Below are 5,928 nucleotides of genomic sequence, written 5' to 3' on the forward strand. Positions count from 1 at the left end.
ACTACGGGGGTGGCTCAACACTAGTCCCTACACTGTCTAATCTGGAGCGTCTGTGTCCAAGATGGTGGCGCCTGGTTTTAAATACTCGAGGTGATGCTGTGCGGCCAGCCAATCACTGTAATGCCCACAAACAACATGGCTGCGGCATTACAGTGACTGGCTGGCAATCCCTGCATGTTCATTGGCTCTGTAAAGAGCGCCAAACATGCAGGGCGGAGACCCGAGCTCCCGCCCGAGTAACCCGGAAATGCTCGGTGCTCGCCGAACATCCAGAGTAGCGTGATGCTCGGGCGAGTACCGAGCAGTGTCGAGCATGCTCCCTCAACACTAATGATTACACAATAAGAAAATCTAGAGGTAGTTTTGTAATTTGTTATCTTAGGTTAGTAATATTTTTTGATTATTATTATGCAGTTATTGTCCTCTATTGTCTTACGCCTATGGGCTTCAACCTTCAAATTATTAAGAATGGACAACTTTTGGTACAAAATGGTAAAATCACACAGCGTACAGTTTATTTCCAGTTTGAGACTAAACATTTTTCTAATTAAGTAAGAATTTTTTTGGACTAATTTTAGAAGCACAAATGTAAAGGGGTTATCTGGGACTTTTGTTTTTTTCCCTATATGACTAAGAACTTACCAGCTCTTTCTTGCTAACTACCTGTATGTTCTGACCTGTGATGATCTCTTCTTCTGGCTCAGGGGGCGATTCTGCTTTCTTTGACCTCATGTCAACAGAGCAGCTCTTTCTCTTCTGGTCTGCTCTGTGGAAAGGGTGTCACTGACGACGTCATGCTGATTGATAGGTAGCTCCCCGTTGTTAGGAGGCAGGGAGCTGTCTGTCAATAAGCATAACCTCGAGAGTGATGCTCCATCGAGTAGAGTGGAATAAAAGGAGCTGCTCTGATGATGTCTCCAGAAGCAGGAGAATTGCCAGCAGGAGCCTGCCGGTAAATTTAGCCTCACGGGGAAAAAAAAGTCCCAGACAACCCCTCTAAGCTTCTCGTTTTCTGGCTAATAATTGTCTTAGAGTACTGACATGTTGAGGAAGTCCACTCACAGCATCAGTCACTCTGATCCTGTGAGGGTCATAAACACAGTCCTCTTTTAGGTTACTTTGCACGATGCCACATCCTGGAGGAAGCCACGCGCAGTCATATCCATGATCATGCCAGGTGAACCGGAGTGGGTGATCTATGCAGTCAATCTTCTTAACCTTTCCCACTCTTACAGAAAGCTTCAAAACCACTTTCTGATCTGCCTGTGTCATATTTAGTGGATATCTTGAAGCTTGGGCTATATCTCTGCTAACGTAGACTCCTCTCCCCAATGTTCCACCATCAGAAGCCTCAAATCCCTTGGTGATGATACTATGAGCTATTTGTACAGTTGTCCCATGATACATGGTGTAGAATCTTCTTCCAGGATATTTGTTTGCCATTTCTTCAAAAGTAATTCCAGTGTGAGAACCTGCAACTTAAAAGAGGAGATTTACTGTGTAACTGTGCAGCAAGATGCAATTATCCGATTCAAAGATTGCATTGTCCTAAGTACCTAGAACATGATACATAACATATTGTCACACAATATACAACATATTCTTACAGCTCTGGGGTCCTGGGTTTGAATCAAAAGAGCAAGATCTGCATGAATTCTGAATGTTCTCCCCGTGTTTGAATGGGTTTCTTTCCATATGCCAAAACCATGGGTTAATTTAGCCCTAATGTATGTAATTCTCAAATAGTAAACTATAGATTGTTAGTCTCTCATGGCAATTTTTGTATAGTGCTATGGAATATTTGGTGCTCTATGCAAACCCATAAAGTAAACAAATATACTTTATATAAGAAATTCCTGACTCAAGATGGTGCTTTGACTCAATACAGACACAAGACTCTGTTCTTATCTACTTTGGAGACTCAGTTGCAGACCTGTCTGTTTGGTAAAATGACCTGCCCCATGATGGAAATACAACAGGTGCCAATGGTGTCCATGATTCTTATTTTTTCTCCTAATATTCAGTTTATTGGTTGGTGCTTACCTGGCTTTGTTGTCCCACATGCAGAGCAACACGGAGGCCTCGTAAAGTTGGAGTTGGCCAGAAAGCTGGTGCAGCCTATAGATCCCGGTGGCTTAGAAGGTCTGTAAATTTAAAATTTATAGGATAAGGCAAGCCAGGCTTCTTTACGTGCTGAACTCATGAGGCAGCGTCTAAACTAACTCGCTTCCTGCAGATTTTACTGCTGAATATTTTTGTATTTTTAAAGCCATAAAAACTGTGTGTCGTATTCCAAAGTCCAAAGATAAATTGCTGTTATTTTTTCCCTTAGAGAAGTGAATGTCAGAGCAGGATTCAGAGAAAACCTAGCCAAGGTACAAGGAAAAAAGAAGACCAAGGTGGCAGCAAAGTTCACGTTTGTGCCCAGCAGTAGGGAGGAGTTGTTACTTGTCTGGTTAGTTATTAAGAGGAGATAGCTTGTCACAGCTGCTAGCTATAGGCAAGTGTGGAGGATGTCTCAGAGACTGCACTCTGAGTGAGTCGGACCACCTGCCTGCGTCCCCTGTTGCTTCACTTCAATCATTTCCCATGGGGTTTTTTACTGGTTGAATGTTGCAGATTTCTACTTTCAGCAGAATCATTCAGACTGTGGGAGAATTAACGGTTTTACTTGGGACTTAAAGTTACCATTATCTTCATCATCACAACATGAAGGATTAAAGGAGAGAATTGACACCAAACAAACCAAAAAGGTCATACAGTGCTGAATTAACAACCTACAGATCTGCTGTGGGCTCAACACCGCATAAGCCTGCAGCTGCTGTACACTCCAACATGGTGATTGCACATGTTTTTTTCAGTTATTAAGCAATGATGGTTTTATATAAAAAATATTTGAGAAAAAGATAAAAAGTAGTGTTGAGCGAGCATGCTCGACACTTCTCGGTACTCGCCCGAGCATCTCACTACTTGGGATGTTCAGCGAGCACCGAGCATTTCCGGGTTACTCGGGCGAGAGCTCGGGTCTCCGCCCTGCACGTTTGGCGCTCTTTACAGAGCCAATGAACATGCGGGGATTGCCAGCCAGTCACTGTAATGCCGCAGCCATGTTGTTTGTGGGCATTACAGTGAATGGCTGGCCGCACAGCGTCACCTCGAGTATTTAAAACCGGGCGCCGCCATCTTGGACACAGTCGCCCGGGATCAGACAGTGTAGGGAAAGTGCTGCTGATTTAGGGAGAGATATATAGTGCGAAATAGTTAGTATAGGGTCTGTAAAGGCTGCCAAATCAAACAAACAGTCCTTCTCAGGACTAATATCCATCCCAGATATCAGGCAGGCAGGCAGGTTGCATAGGAAACGCAGTGGTTATACCAGCAAACACTGCATTACAGTCCTGTGTGCTCCTGTTGCTCAAATTGCTAGACTTAGCTCCATGTCTCTGGGGCCAGGAAAAATCCTTTTTTTGTTCATCTAATTCCTCTTTTTTTTTCCTCCGTCAGACAGTACAAATACCCGTCTTATTAACCTTTTGGTGTCCCCCCCCCCCCAAAAAAAAGAGTGTGTCTGTGAGTGTTCAGACACCAATATATCTGTTTAAAAGAGTCTGGTGTAGGACAGATAACTATAACTGTGGTTTTGCAGTTCCACGGTTCAAATCTCTGTATTATCCTGCTTTTTGCCTTTTTTCCGTAAAAAAAAACAGTAATAGTGTCTCCCTGACTGCTCAGACACCAATATATCTGTTTAAAATATTCTGGTGTAGGCCACATAACTATAAAGCTGTATGCGTTTTCCAAGCGTTTATGCTGCGTAATTTAAGCAGCGGAAACGCTTGGGAAACGCTTGGTAATCCTTCCCCCATGGTCCCCAATGACAAGCCGCAATTTCAATGCCCATGCTGAGGATTTTTCCGCAGCGTTTATGCTCCGCTCAAAAATCCGCAGCATGTCCATTAATTTTGCGGAAGCGCTGCATTTTCGCCGCCATTGACTTGCATTAGAACACAAGAAAAGTGCATCACTGCATCTACAGATGCGCCTTTCCATGCGTTCTAATGTGCGGATGGTACCCGGGTCTGGAGAAGAGGAGACTCTCCTCCACACCCAGGTACCATAGAAACTGTAAAAAAAGAATAAAATAAAAAATAAAGATTATATTCACCTTCCGACGGCCCCCGGACTCCTTCTCTGTGCTTGCCCGCAGATGGTGTTGGACTGGAGGACCTGAACTGACGTCATAGTCATGTGACGGCAGGTCTTTCAGTACAGTGTCCCGCGATCTGCCGGCAGACAGGACAGGAGCGCAGCAAGACTCCGGGGGCCATCGGAAGGTAAGTATAGATTTATTTTTTTATTTTTTACCATTCTCTCGGGTCACACTATATAAATCCATGCCGTTTGCATATATTTATATAGTGTGACCTAGTTGTCAAGCACAAGTGATGCTAAAATCGCTTGGAAAGCGCTTGACACCCGCATGAGGAAATGCATGTGAAGAACGCTTTATTTCCGCATGTCCCTGGCAGGAAAAACGCATGTACAATCCGCATGCGTTTTTTTCTGCCAGGGAGATGCAGAAACTCTCAGGAAAAAATCCTGAGCATTTCTGCATTGTGGGCACATAGCCTAACTGTGGTTTTGCTGTTCCACGGTTCAAATCTCTGTATAATCCAGTTTTTTGCCTTTTTTCCGTTAAAAAAAAACAGTAATAGTGTCTCCCTAACTGTTCAGACACAAATATATCTGTTTAAAAGATTCTGGTGTAGGCCAGAGAAATAGAACTGTGGTTTCCTCTTCCACAGTTCTAATCTACTTTTTATTACCCTTTTTCCATTGATAGTGCGATTGTAAGCTATTTTACTTCCTTTACAATGGGCAAGGCACGTGGCAAGGGACGTGGAACTGGACATTCTGGTGACGGGGCTGTGGCCAAGGTGAAAATGTGCCACAACCAACAGCCACATCTTCTCGCTCACACTTCTTGACCAAATTACTAGGGAAGCACAGAACAACATCAGTATTGCGAACTGATCAGTGTGAACAGGTTATTAATTGGATAGCAGATAATACTTCCAGTTACCTGGGTACCACCACCTCCGGTCAGTCTTCCACACGGTCAAGTTTTAGTAGCCGTGAGTCTCGACCGCATACTCCTCCTCACCCTGATGCTCCTTCCTCCCACCATGCCGAGTGTCGTCAGACAGCAACTGATCCCACAGTTGGACACTCTGAAGTGCTGTTCACTGGTCCATTTCCATATTTGTGCCCCTCGCCTCCTCCGCTTGAAGTGGTGGAAGAGGAGATCCCATATAGCGATGCCCAAATATTTGAACAGCCACGGCCACAGGAAGGCGACACTGGCAATTTGTCACAAGAGATGGACGATGACGAGACACAATTGCCACGAAGAGAGGAGGAGGATTGTGGTGCGCAAGTGGAAGAGGAGGAGGTGGTGGATGATCTAGTAACTGACCCAACGTGGCAGGAGGACACGCAGAGCGAGGCCAGCAGCACACAGGGGGAGGGAGGCAGAGTACCCCAACAGGCAGGAAGAAGCAGTGTGGTGGCCGTACACAGAAGGCGGGCAACCGTTCCCCGTAACAACAACACGAGGGACATTGCCAGTACAACCAGTAGGTCTTCCAGAGTGTGGAATTTTTTTAAAGACTCTGCTGATAACCCCAAAAAGGCCATTTGTACCACCTGCCATGCCAGCATCAGCAGGGGTGACAAAACTAGGATGTGCCAATTCTGGCACTTAGCCTCGCTCTTCCCACTGCCCTGTAGCGGTGGCAGTGGGGTAATAGGGCTGAAGTTGATGTCAGCTCATAATGCCAGCTGACATCAAGCACAGGTTAGTAATGGAGAGGTGTCTATGAGACACCCCCATTACTAACCCCATAGTGAAAGTGAAATGTGAAATAA

General features: G+C 45.0%; 1 long non-coding RNA gene across 1 annotated transcript; it reads right to left on the bottom strand.

The window, feature by feature from the left end:
* Positions 1 to 493: 493 nt before the first annotated feature.
* On the bottom strand, positions 494 to 2,551 carry LOC141172692 (uncharacterized). The gene is made up of 2 exons (XR_012252516.1): positions 2,044 to 2,551; positions 494 to 1,478 (listed from the first exon to the last, which is right to left on the bottom strand). It is a non-coding gene; the product is annotated as an uncharacterized lncRNA (long non-coding RNA).
* Between the last annotated feature and the right edge of the window lie 3,377 nt (positions 2,552 to 5,928).

This window comes from Phyllobates terribilis, unplaced genomic scaffold, assembly GCF_046119375.1.
Source record: "Phyllobates terribilis strain yellow unplaced genomic scaffold, ASM4611937v1 Scaffold_12__6_contigs__length_324123572, whole genome shotgun sequence".
Taxonomy (NCBI): Eukaryota; Metazoa; Chordata; class Amphibia; order Anura; family Dendrobatidae; genus Phyllobates; species Phyllobates terribilis.